The sequence below is a fragment of the Neolamprologus multifasciatus genome, chromosome 7 (genome assembly GCF_963576455.1).
Source record: "Neolamprologus multifasciatus chromosome 7, fNeoMul1.2, whole genome shotgun sequence".
NCBI classification, from domain to species: Eukaryota; Metazoa; Chordata; class Actinopteri; order Cichliformes; family Cichlidae; genus Neolamprologus; species Neolamprologus multifasciatus.
Genome location: NC_140445.1, coordinates 33,728,806 through 33,743,273, shown reverse-complemented (window position 1 = coordinate 33,743,273; position 14,468 = coordinate 33,728,806). Strand labels below are relative to the sequence as shown.

At 39.7% G+C, this 14,468-nt stretch overlaps 1 protein-coding gene across 5 annotated transcripts in view; it reads left to right on the top strand.

Moving 5' to 3' along the window:
* Window positions 1–14,468, top strand: part of whrna (whirlin a) — a 241,723-nt gene that overhangs the window by 27,756 nt on the left and 199,499 nt on the right. The window lies entirely within an intron of this gene.

Genomic DNA, 14,468 nt, shown 5'->3' with positions numbered 1-14,468 from the left:
TAATGCAAGTTTTACTTTGAAATGGTTTTCTGCACTGTTGATTTGATGGTTCTGTGACAAAATCAAGAAACAGATTTTGATTTATACTTGTAAGGATTATTTTATTTGGGCAGCAGCTGCCTGTAATTTAAGGGAGGAGATTGAAGTGTTGCGCTGGCTGGAACCAACGAGCAGGTGACTTTGAAAACTGCCCTTGCGGGTACCCTTGAGCAAGACACTTAGCACCTAACTGCTCCACTGGCCAACAGTTATTTGGCCACCATCTTGTACTGGCTGGCTTCCAGTTGTGACACTGTGTGTGGCTGTACAAGTGTGAAATGAGTCATGACTTAAGTTTGGAGGATCAGTGCGTCTCCTCCTCCTTATTATTCTTACATTTGACAGCTTGAACTCTCTGCCTCAAGGACAAAGGTACCGCTGCAACGATCCCCTGATGCTGGTCTTTGCCTTTTCTGTCATATCGTCTGCAAGTTTGGATGAAAACCTCTCTAAATCTGACGTTATCCTGAGAGAAATGCCTGCTTTTCTTTTTATTTTCATCCCAGGGTGTGAAATATTGCTGTTCTGTCAGATGATGTCACACACTGGTTGTGGCATCAATGTTGGACCTCAAGAGATTAATGGCCCTCTTTTAAAATGCTAATATACAAAGTGCTTAAAAAAATCCTAACAATAGCAGAATTAATTCACATTTTTATTTGAGGCAGCACACTGGACTTCTCAGAGAAGTCAGAAGTGAATCAAACATGACACACAACGGACTAGAGTTCAGTTTCTGTTTTGGTGGAAACCTTTGGGGTTGAAAATGAAGCCAATGTGAAATGCTAATGGCATTCCATGGTAAAATGCCAAACTTTGCAGCATTAAATGACACATTCACAGCCTGTTACACAAAGTAAATAAAACTAAAAGGTTGTTTCCTCCTATGTAAATTAGCTGTGGCTTTGTGGATCGTAAATAAATAAAAACGTCAGTGGTTTGATTCCCTGGCTACTCCAGTCAGGGGCAATAAAAGTAGAGTTGCCCCCGATGTATCCGTGTGAGTGTGTGTGCGCAAAATGTTACACAAAATGTATGAATGGGAATGTGTGTAATTTAGTGAATACGGCTTGTAGTAAAAAGGTGCTTTCAGTGCAAGATTAGAATCAGAGGTTCTTTTTTTCACTTAATTGTTTGGCTAATATTATATGGCTCACTGTGTGGCACAAACAATCTAAAATGTTTCTGCATTTTGATGAGTAAAATTCTAGCATTTTATTAGCCTGCACTAATTAGCAGGCGTGTCTGTGCACTGCACCTTTATAGCGTATTAATGCAGATTACTAACTAAGCTTAATAGAATTTCTTGTATAGTTACATTAACTTTTGGATTCAAAAACCAATGTGGTATCAGCCAAAAAGCTAGCCTTAAGGCTTCCAATTACAGGGTCCAGTAGTAGGTGATGGTGGCTACACTCATGTGTTATACAGTCTGCCATGGTTTGGTTTGATTTAGGCACTGAAAGGTATCTGGTTGGGATAAAACAAGTCCCTTCACATCATTAATGGCATTTTGCAAACTGACACCAAATGTGACAAAAAAAAAAGTATCTTACATCATTATGTGATGAGCTTGGAGTTGCTATAGATACCGGTCTCGCTACTTCCTAAACCCAAAGCAAACCAGAGGACACTTTGTGTGAATATTGGAGACACTATATGCTTTGATTAATGTACAGCATGCCCCGGGAATGAGATTAGGATGTCTTCGGACTACGGCTGCCTCGCAGAATGCTGGAAGCGTTCCCACAGTTTTCTTCAAACATTTACTCAACCCGCAGTGAATTAATATTATCACAGTGCAAACTGTTTAATTTCCCCTGACCAACAGATGTTCACTTTGGCAGCTACAACTGAACAAATCAGAAATCTTTACATTTTTTTTCCTCCTAGAAAAGAATAGAAAAAGTATTTTTGTTTAGCTCAGGTTGGTGGTAAGCAGCTGCTCACAAGTCGAAGCACAAAACTCTTGATTAAGTGCTGCTTTGCTGCTCTGGCTGCAGAAGGAGAAAGAGAAAATTGATAGAAAAGAAGCTAATGAATGAATGGAGCACTTAATGACTATTTTTTGCGATGAAATGTAACAAAGGAACACAGTTTACTCCAAAGAAAAACAACCGATTGATCTTTTTATATGATTTTCGTCCAACTCGGGCCATATTGTGGCATTTATATCATGATATATCACGGCTGGTTTTAATCACATTGTCCTTGCCTTCCAGCAAATGCAATACTTGAAGGTTTATTGTAGCTCTGTTCAATTTGTCTCCATAATTATACTGTAAAATATTTATAAATTGCTTTAATTAAGTGGGCGGGGACCAGTTCTGACTGGCTTTGTGTTGTGGCACACTAAACCAATGAATATTGAAATGTTTACTGGCTTAGGAGGCTCGATGGTGAAGACTGAGTGGGAGATTAAGGAAACACACTCATACTGTGATCCAAGTTTGTGCAGGACATGATGTTCCATGCTGAATTATATGTTGACTATTAAGCTATGGTGTGCTTGTTGATATTTTCTCCAGCTTTTTACATTGTTATTCCTAATTGTAGCATTTTTGGCACTCATGTTCATGTACATGGAAATAAAAACACACAGCAACTTTAACCTCTAGCTTTCTAGAAGTGTCTCGTCTCTCTCCCCTTCTTTGGTATCAACTATTTGGGGCGATCGTGGCTCAAGAGTTGTCAGTTTGTCTTGTAATCGGAAGGTTGCCGGTTCGAGCCCCGGCTTGGACAGTCTCGGTCGTTGTGTCCTTGGGCAAGACACTTGACCCGTTGCCTACTGGTGGTGGTCAGAGGGCCCGGTGGCGCCAGTGTCCGGCAGCCTCGCCTCTGTCAGTGCGCCCCAGGGCAGCTGTGGCTACAATGTAGCTTGCCATCACCAGTGTGTGAATGGGTGGATGACTGAATGTAGTGTAAAGCGCTTTGGGGTTCTCAGGGACTAAGTAAAGCGCTATACAAATACAGGCCATTTACCATTTACCATTCTGTCCATCTTAATAAAGGCATTTTCATTCTCCTCTAGTTGGTCCACCTGGTGTCCCATAGACAGACTTCCTGCCAAAGTGACTCTATTGTATTGGTCTAATTGCTTTACAATGGAGCCACCAAATGCTCCAATTCACAGTGAAGGTGTCCCCAATCCATCACCTGGAGTCCACAGCGCTAAATCACCGGAAGTAGCCATTAATATCCGGTCAATGAGCTGAATCCCGCCATTTCTAGAGACTTCTGTCTGCAGGTAGCAAGTGGCTCATTCTATTAGGCCTCAGGGTGCTCTGAGTTTAACACAAATCTGTTTTTTTGAGTGAGATTGAGTGAGACTACCACGGTCACTCATCATGTGAAAATTGCAGTTTTTGAATTCATTTGGTACACAGAATTGGGTTTATACACTCAAATGCTTCTGCTACTAATAACACAATCGTGAAGACAACAATACTCTTCTATTTTTTTATTGAAACTGGTGGTGCATTCAAACAGAAGCCGAGGCCTGGAGGAATATGAATATTTTTGTGTCTGTGTGTTGTATTGCAGTCTTTGTTGGTCTGGGAGCTACAGTGCTAAAGTCTTGAATTACCATCCATTTCTTCATGTTGTGCCAGACATTCTTGTAATGTTTTAAATTGGTCTTCAGCTGTTGTACCTTAGTCCATTTGAAGGTCTTCAAAGTTTTTCTTTGGACACTGGCTGCTTTTTCAATCATTTTCAGTCCAGTCCTTGTACCTGATGATTTTCAGAGGCAATATTTTTCTTATTTTAAGTCACCATGAGCATAAAAAGCCTCCTAAATAAACCAGTGTTGTCTACAACTGACAAATTAACAAAGACAAAAACTTAAATTGTATCATTATTCACTTTGTTACTAGCAGTCTGTTGCAAAATCACATAATTTATTTAGTTGAATCTTTAAAAATTGCCAAAGAAAACATTTTAACAGGCATAAAGTAGTATTGTTGCATCAATGAGGTGATTCTCAAAGACCTATTAGCCACTAGGTACTAGGTGGTTGACATAATCCGCAGTGAGTACTTCTAATTTTGAGAAAACTGGATAGAAAAGGCCAGGTTACAAAAGAACTGGACTGAAAACCAGAGAGATGAACCCAGATTTCATTCAGATTTCAGATTTTTGGCTCATATTGTCTTCAATATATATGGAGGTGTTAGGAGAGAGGTCCAATAGCGAGTGTCTACAGACATCCATGAAAAAGCCAGTGGTCTTGGGAATCTTGTGAAAATAGATGGAATTATGAATGCAGAAAAGTACCATCAGATATTTATCCATTATTTAAAAAAAAAAAACTGAAAGGGAGAGGAAGTCGAAGGTAACTGAGAAACTCCGGAAATATCTCATTTCATAATCTGTTCACATATTGATCTAAAAGCAGATTTAATTCATGAAATATGATACATAATGCATATTTAAAATTAGAAAGTAAGAAACATGCATGGATGAAAGATAAAGGTAAACTCCTTCTTCATTCAAATGCAAGTTACAGCGTAGGCTGATAAATCTGATTACAGGTAATGCCGCGTGCGTGCACTTGCCCTAACCTTAGGTGGGATTGAATTGAGCTTGTTGGGCATTTCTCTCTGAGGCTGCATGTCAGCCATCGTAGGTGTCATGAGGCTGCAGGATTTCTGCTTTGAATATCAATGAGGATTTGCGAGGTTCCATTGTTACTTTTTTTTTGTCTGTTGCTCTCTGACACATATAATCAGGAGCTGGGGACAGGGAAAGGAGAGATGTGTCTGTAGCTACAACGCACACACAAAAGCCCAGGTGATTATTATCCCGCTCAGAGTCAATTAGAGAGAGATACAGAGACCTTTCTGGAGTGACAGATGCATTATTAAAGGAAATAAATCTGCTTGCATTTTTTCCCCTTTTTTGTATGTCCCACAGGGCCTCTAAATCATTAATAAGGCTGACTTTTAAATCAGTTTATTGCAATTGTCTGCTTTTATTTTATCTATTATCTGTGATTTGATCATTTCCACAGCTGATTCAAACCAGTGCGTATCTAAAAGTTTTTAAACGCATCATCTTTCCGATGTCAGCACAGGCAATGTGGGAATACTCCATATGGGAATCTGTGTAATTCACACTAAGACATATTGCCACGAGTTGCCAACGATAACAATGACATCATGATACAGCAATTCTGCAGTACTTGATCTATGATACATTATGATAAATTAACCAGTGAGGTTTCTCTTCTTCATCACAGTCTCATTTAACTTCCCTTCAGTTTACTGTCATCGATTTGATAGCACCAGCACAATCTGCTGAGTCAAATTGGTGGGAGAATATTTTTAGATTACATGCATGTAATAATACAAATGTTACTATTATTTATTTGCAATTTTTATTGAGAACTGTAATAATCCTATGGTCAAACACTAGATGGAAGCACATCATGACAAAATTGCATCATTTGCAAAAATCTGCATAATCTTTAGTTGCACCTATGAAAAAAAATAACAGTCTGATGGGCATAAAAATAAACTTGGCACAAAAAGAAAGGAAATTTGTTTGGTCAATAATTTCTTTGTAACGAGGCTTCTTGTCAAAAAATCTTATTCCATTATGAAGCCTGTTTAATTCCTCTTAAATGGTGCCACATTTGTGTCAACCAGTGTGGTTGTGTTGGTCACTCTGGCACAGACAGCACGCCCAGCCTGATCTCACAAGTGTTCAACGGGGTTGAGGTCATGACTGCAGACAGGCAATTCCATCCACTTCCAAACTCTGTAGGTAAACCCTGCTCTGTGGGGCAAGCGTTGTCATCCTGGAGAATGGAGTTTGTTTGCAGACAAGATTAATAGAATCAAATATAATAATGACTTAGCCATCTTGTGTTTTTATAGTTAGTACCTTGGTTATTTTGGCTCACTGTGTAATTAACTAGATTGACCTACTGATGTCTTTTAAGATGAGAACAGGTGGAAGAGTAGATCATCTACCAGTCTGAAAGTTGTGGATCAATCCCTGCTTTCTCTAGTCCACATGTCGACCTGTCCTTGGGCAAGATATCGAACTCTGAGTTGCCCCAATGCATCCATCGGTGTCTGAGTGTGTGTGAAAGCACTTAGGCATAGAGAAAAGTGCTATATGATTGATATTTTATTGCAGGCTTTAATTTCTTGTATCCGCATTACATTTGGATAGAAGAGTGATTTTAACAGATGGCTTTTGTATTTTATGGGTGATCGCTCGCTTTCATCAGTGGCGCTGGCAACACCTGGGCACAGTGTGCCAGTGTTCTGTAAAAGCCCTCAGAGCTCTGTTTGCCTGGCTCTCCTGCATGAGACACCTTCCTTGGAATTTGGTTTGGATTTTGCACCAAATAACATTCTCTACACCACTTTTCCACTCATGCACATGCACCCACTCCACTGATTGTAATGACTACACACACTATGGTTGGTTGAAGTTCTTTCCTTGTTTTTGTCATTTAAAATAGTCTTTTGTCCTGGCCAAGATGCATGTAATTAGTCCGAGTGAAGCTACGACTGCAGATATGCATTGATGTAATTTTGTCTTTAGTCCAATAAAATAAACACCTTATTACTATCCAAACCTCAAGTGTCTGGAATTGGCTGTTTTTATGCCATTGTTTACATTTTCTTTTTTTTTTTTAGATTTCTTATTGATATTTAGAACTGATAACATTGTGAGGTCACGTAGGGATGCACCAATCCAACTTTTCCCAGTTCCAGTATGATACAGATACCCTGGTTTTGTGTATCTGCCAATACAACATAATATGCCAGTATAATAAGTTCCCATTAAATACCAATTTTAAATAAAAAAAACAAACATTGATAAGTAAATTTAATATGTTGTGCAAAACATCACCACTACCACCACCAAAAAAATCTCCGCCATTATATACAGTGGGGCAAAAAAGTATTTAGTCAGCCACCGATTGTGCAAGTTCCCCCACTTAAAATGATGACAGAAGTCAGTAATTTGCACCAGAGGTACACTTCAACTGTGAGAGACAGAATGTGAAAAAAAAATCCATGAATTCACATGGTAGGATTTGTAAAGAATTTATTCGTAAATCAGGGTGGAAAATAAGTATTTGGTCACCTCAAACAAGGAAAATCCCTGGCTCTCACAGACCTGTAACGTCTTCTGTAAGAAGCTTTTCTGTCCCCCACTCGTTACCTGTATGAATGGCACCTGTTTGACCTCATCATCTGTATAAAAGACACCTGTCCACAGCCTCAACCAGTCAGACTCCAAACTCCGCCATGGCCAAGACCAAAGAGCTTTCGAAGGACACCAGGAAAAGAATTGTAGACCTGCACCAGACTGGGAAGAGTGAATCTACAATAGGCAAGCAGCTTGGTGTGAAAAAATCAACTGTGGGAGCAATCATCAGAAAATGGAAGACATACAAGACCACTGATAATCTCCCTCGATCTGGGGCTCCACGCAAGATCTCATCCCGTGGGGTCAAAATGATCATGAGAACGGTGAGCAAAGATCCCAGAACCACACGGGGGGACATGGTGAATGACCTGCAGAGAGCTGGGACCAAAGTAACAAAGGTCACCATCAGTAACACACTACAACGGCAGGGAATCAAATCCCGCAGTGCCAGACGTGTTCCGCTGCTGAAGCCAATGCATGTCCAGGCCCGTCTGAAGTTTGCCAGAGAGCACATGGATGATACAGCAGAGGATTGGGAGAATGTCATGTGGTCAGATGAAACCAAAGTAGAACTTTTTGGTATAAACTCAACTCGTCGTGTTTGGAGGAAGAAGAATACTGAGTTGCATCCCAAGAACACCATACCTACTGTGAAGCATGGGGGTGGAAACATCATGCTATGGGGCTGTTTTTCTGCCAAGGGGACAGGACGACTGATCCGTGTTAAGGACAGAATGAATGGGGCCAAGTATCGTGAGATTTTGAGCCAAAACCTCCTTCCATCAGTGAGAACTTTGAAGATGAAACGAGGCTGGGTCTTCCAACATGACAATGATCCAAAACACACCGCCCGGGCAACAAAGGAGTGGCTCCGTAAGAAGCATTTGAAAGTCCTGGAGTGGCCTAGCCAGTCTCCAGACCTCAACCCCATAGAAAATCTGTGGCGGGAGTTGAAAGTCCGTGTTGCTCGGCGACAGCCCCAAAACATCACTGCTCTTGAGAAGATCTGCATGGAGGAATGGGCCAAAATACCAGCTACTGTGTGTGCAAACCTGGTAAAGACCTATAGTAAACGTTTGACCTCTGTTATTGCCAACAAAGGTTATGTTACAAAGTATTGAGTTGTATTTTTGTTATTGACCAAATACTTATTTTCCACCCTGATTTACGAATAAATTCTTTACAAATCCTACCATGTGAATTCATGGATTTTTTTTTTCACATTCTGTCTCTCACAGTTGAAGTGTACCTCTGGTGCAAATTACTGACCTCTGTCATCATTTTAAGTGGGGGAACTTGCACAATCGGTGGCTGACTAAATACTTTTTTGCCCCACTGTAAAAGGACCAGGTGAACTCTTTGCAGAAGCTATGCACTACCCTTTGTAACAAAAATCTGTCTGAGCGTTTTCTGTTAGCTTCCTGCTAACAGCATGTTAGTGCAGAACTGCTGGTGTGTTGCACAGTAGCTCCACAACAACACAGCTGAGAGAATGGATTGGCCCATAGAATGACTTGGATACTTGACCATGGATACCTGATGGAGCTTTTCTGTTCCCATTCCTACTCAGCTGGAGCAAGATGGTGTGGGTAACTCTGGTGATCATGTAACAACGATATAAAGAGAAATATAGCACCGGTGAATTTAGTATGCTCTCAGCACGGTTACATATTATTGTTGCCTCAGTCAATGTTAGGAGCTGCTTTTTCTGTTGTTGCAATTGAAGCGCTGGTTTCCTCTGTGGTTTTCTGTAGTGGACACTCTCTCGCTTTCTGTCTTGCTCTCACTCACACACATGCACACACACAAACACACACTGGCAAATTTTCCTGCACTGCCTGATGCAAGCAGCCATTCAGTGATTGCTCTACTGGAGGAGGAAGAAGAAGAATTTAATAGAGTTACGTAAGCACAAGAGAGACGATTTAAATAATCTCTTCCTGAGAAAAGGACTTCCTGGGAGGTTGTGGAGTCCTGTGATGTGTGAATTATCAGGACTGGGGTGGAGTAAAAACACTGGGAGTCTTCAAAGGAGAGTGGCTGGGTTGTATAAGCCACATGGGCTTTCTGATCGACTTTTTTTTTTTTTTTTTTTACCTGGGGTTAATCACTCACATATTCAAAGCGAGACCACCAGCATAAACCTAAATCCTCTTTTGTGTGTTTGTCATGTTACATTATTTCCTTCAAGACACACACAGTGAGAGCGAGCATGGAGTTGGTTAAGTGGCCCAGATGTTTCTTTTATGTTTGTGATAACCACAGAGGAGCCCTGCTGGTCATCTATTGCTTTCTCTCCCATCTCCTACACACACTCAGAGTCCTGCATACTCCAAACCATCTTCTGTCCCCACCACTCTTTCAAAAGAGGCAAAGAGAAAAAAAATAGGAGTTGAAATTCTGGAAGTAGGTGTAAAGGACACGATGAGATTCAGCTCAAGCTCTGTTGTGGTGTGTTGTAAATTTTAAGTGATCTATGTAATTATTTGCTAAGGTTATTGGCAACTTATGGTGTTATTTTTGTGCCACTATTCTGAGTGCACGTAAAAAAAATTTTGCAGGCGCAAGTGTTGCATTTTGAGGAGAAAGTGAACAAAATTCATTGCTGCATGCAAAAAAATTTATTTCAGTGTTTGCTATTATCCATACGCACACACAATAGCAGCCCCTCTCGCTCAGTTTTTGCATTTGCACTTGCTCACAATGTGTTGCTCGCGCTCACATTTCTGCCCGTGCGCGCTCAACTCTTTCTGTACACCGTTATATTTGTGCCACAAAACCAGCCAATCACAGACTTGGATGCAAAAAAAATCTGATTGGCTGTTTTGGTCTCCAATCAGCTCGAAATGACGAAATGCAATATCCCAGAATCCATTTCGTCCAAAACTCAAACGAGGCAGTTGCGGAGAAACACGGTGTGGCTGAGTTTGAAATATTACTCTGTCTGGGTCACAAAATTAACTCAGTCATCAGCAATGAAGATGAGCAGATGTATTAGAAAATATATAGTTCTTTGCTTAAGGATCTAAGCCTGTCTACATAAAATATTTGAGAGATTTTAACTGTGACTGATGCAAAATGCATTTCACCGAGAGGAGCTTAAATTTCAGTTTCTGCTAAAAAAAAATCTTAAACATCTTAAAGAAACTTGTTTAAATTGGTTTTGCTTTGGACTCCTGTCCAGTTTTGAAAGAATTAGGCCTGTTTTCTTTTCAGAGGGGCCCAGAGAGTTGGGCTTCTTCTTGTTTGCAGTGGGCAGGTTGACCGATGAGATCAGGCAGGAGTCTCTGTGGATTATGATATTCGTAGATGAAATTGTGATCTGCAGGGCGCAAGTGGAGGTAAACATAGGAGAGAAAAGCAATGAAAGTACATTTAAGTACACAAAATACATGCATTTGAAAGAGAGGGTCACAGGTGGAAAGGTAAAGATGTAAGGTAGTGAGGATGGATGGGCTTAAATATGTGCCGCAAACCATCCAAAGAAACAGACAATGCACAAGACAAAAGGATAGCAGCAGGAGTGAAAGGGATGGTTTACAAGATGTTATGGAGACCTGCTATGATGTAGAAAACAGAGGCTGAGCTGGAGGTGGCAGAGTTGAGGATGCTAAGATTATTATTGTGAGTAACCACAATGGACAAGATTAGAAATGAGTATATCAGAGATATGGCTCAGATTGAACCGTTTGGAGGCAAAGCAAAGCTGAGCTGGTTTGGACACGTGCAGAGTGGGTATACTGGACAGAGGATGCTGAATATGGAGGTGCCAGGCAGGACGAAAAGAAAAGAAGATTCACAGATGTAGTGAAGGAGAATATGCAGAGACTTGTGGGACAGAGTGAGATGGATGCAGTGTGCTGTGGTGATCTGTGAAAGCAGCAGAGGTTTTGCCTTTGCCAAAAATCTTGTCTATTTGTGCGACTGTCTTCTATAAAGAACAGAAGTTGTCTTATGGGTGTCAGAGTATGTAGAGAAAAACATTGTCGAGTAAGTTCTTAACAGGCTGTTTGTTCTGCTTTTTGATTAGATGTGATTCCACTTTCTGTTGCTGCTGTTTTTAAACAATATCCACATATGACTCCCTTTGATTAGTGTTTCCACTGCAGAGATGTGAAGTGCAGCTTCAAAAGAATCTATTCTGACTCATTCTTACAAACTCTGTGGCTAGAATTATTATTATCTTTTTCTTCACCTGGTTCCCGGTCATACGTGCAGTTATATCTGTTAAAATTCTGTCTGCCCTGCTGCAGAAGGTTAGCTGTGCATTGTTAACTTGTCTTATATTCGTTTTAAATCACATAAGAAATGTGAGAAGATCGTGTGGTTAACAGAGGTTCCCTGCCAATATGCTCCACATCTTTCCCGATGGCCAGTAATATAATAAATGTCTAATGCATTCAGCCGCATTCAGCTTTTATGCTCCTTATATCTGGAACAAACTCCCAGAAAGCCTCCGATCAGCTGAAACACTCAGTTTATTTAAATCCAGGTTGAAGACTCACCTGTTCTCAGCTGCATTTGAATAAAGCACCAAATCCACACTTAGGCTTAAATTTCAAAACTCACATTTTAATTACTGATTTTATCTACTGTTCTGATTTTATCTGTTTTGATTTTATATACTGTTTTGTTTGTTTGTTTGTTTGTTAATTAGTTAGTTTGTTTGCTTGTTTTAATCAATTTTAAATCATGCTTTTTATTTGTTTTTGTTTCTAATGTCTCTGTAAAGCACTTTGAATCACCTTGTTGTTGAATTGTGCTATACAAATAAACTTGCCTTGCCTTGCCTTGCCTAATGTTAGTTTGTACTAACGGTTTCCTAATAAACCATAAAATTACATTCTCATGACATGATCTATACTTTAAGACCTAGCTACAGTGTTTCCTGCTGTGAAACGTCCAAATTTAATGCATGCATTCTTGTGCTCCCTCACATTTAATGTTTTGACATCTGTACCAAATACCGTATAAACAGACTTACAGCAGAAAACAATCACATCATGCATGGACCCAAGTGTAAGCTCTATAAAATGGATGTTTAACACACGAGCGAGCTCTGCTGTGAAACGGGGAACAACTGTTATGTTTTCCTCAATGTGAAATATGAAATAATTGGACATCAACAAGTGATTCAACATCTTTTCAGTCAGCACAGTGAAGGTTTCACAGTCCTGCTGTCTACTGACCATAATCAGAAGTATTTACACACAGGACTCTGTGTGTAAATTGCACTCTCTGTAGAGTCTTTACAGAGGTACAGTAGACCACAGGAAGACATTTTTGAGGCCTCGTCCTCGTATATTTGCAGGAATGCTTTATGAAAAGCAAGTGAGCATCTTTAATTTCACATGCTTTTCATTGCTTAAATGTAAATTCTCGTGTTGAGAAATTTATGCATATTTTATACATAAAAAGAGTATTATATAGACTGGTTAATGGAAACAGGATGTCTGAAAAAGTCACTCTCCTTCTCCTTGTTTTTTATTTATTTTCAGCAGACACAGCATTGACATATGGCTGCAGCCTGCCTTTATGTAATTGGATTTCATGTAAATTAAAGCGAGTTAAAAGTTACGTAACATTAACTTCCTTTTCAGGTAGTTATTCATCCAAAGTCCACATCTATTTCTCAATTTGAAGCTATAGTAGCAGAGGCTAATCTCTGTCTGAACTGCCATGCCGAGACAATTACCCGGAGATAAGATGATGACTGCAGGGTATTTGGAAGATTGAAGTCTGAAGGACAATATGGGTGGCATCACATGATGGGCTTTAATTCTCCCCTGATATATTCCCAGGGTCAAACTAAGCAGCTGTGGTCATGATAAATGCTGATTCGGCTTAGATTATGACTCCTGACAAGGTGGCCTGTTTAAAGACTTAAATCCAGCTGTGGATGGATAATTGTCTCCATGCTGAGGAAATATGAGCATTTCAGCTTTGATTTATTACCTCTTTGTATTAACTGATTATAGTGATGGATGAAGGTTTTAAAAAAAAGTGAATCAAGGGAGATGAGAAGGAGAGGAGGAAGCTGACGCGACATCAGGAGATTGAGCTGGACATTTCATCTGTCCACAGCTGCGGTGTGTTTTCCAATTCACACTTATCACCAGTGTCCTCCTCAGCCGTGTGCCCTCTGCTGATTTGATCCCTTTGATCCCTAAAGAGGGCAGAATTAAGTGACAGGGAGAAAACAGGTCAAATTTCCTAACTTTTTATTATCTGAATTGAAAGGACAAAGTATTTATGATTGTCTCATTTTCTCAAATCTCAAAAGTTTATATCGTCACAACATTTCAAGTAAATTTGCAATGATGATATTTTCAGGATATAGAAAAATATGCTATCTGCAATTACATCTTTCAGGAGCTGGCGTGTATTGTATTTATTATTCTCTCCTATTTCCTTTCTGATAAAGCTTACAGTTAGGTCTAGATCAGGTTACCCTGAAGCATTTTTCAGTTATGCTACTGTACCAGAAGTTTTTTTTCTATAATTTTAGACATCTACTTTTTACATTAGAGCTCAAAGAGTTGTGCTGACTGATTCTTTCATTTCTTATGACTTACTACAGTAGTAGTAGTTCTTCCTGTAAAAGGGGAGTTTTTTTTTCCTTCCCACCATCCCCTAGTGTTTACCCACATGAGGTTGTCTGATTGTCATTTTCTTCCTGTATAAAGTGGCCTGAGGAGGCTGTTTTGGGGGTATATAAATAAAGCTGAATTTAACAGAAATTTTTATTTACGCAAACAAAATGAAATGAATTTTCAATCTCTCCTCAATGAGCTCCTGTCTTCCTACTTTGAAGTGTGAGTGTATGGGTTCCATCAGCATCACAATGCTAATACAGCATTTTGTAGAGTGACACAGCATAAGTAGCTTAGCTTTGTGGCATCACTGCATACGCTTTAGTTTACACATAGTTAAACTAACTTGTAACTTTTCAGTAGATGCGTAATATTGCCACAAAAGAAAATTGAAGATTATTTTCTACTTGGGATATTGTGTCCTTGGTTGAGCTTTTTAACCTGTTGCTTAAATCTTTCTTATTTCACTGTGAAACTACATTAGATATCAGTAATTTCTATCCATTAATGGTCTCCCTGTCACATGGAGTGCAACTAGCAAGAGCTCCAGCAATGCCTAATTGACTCATTTGTTTATTTTTGGATGTACGCAACAGTGTGGGTTTTTTTGTTGTTGTTTTTTGTTTGTTTGTTTTTTGCTGGGTTTTTTTTTTGGTTTTTTTA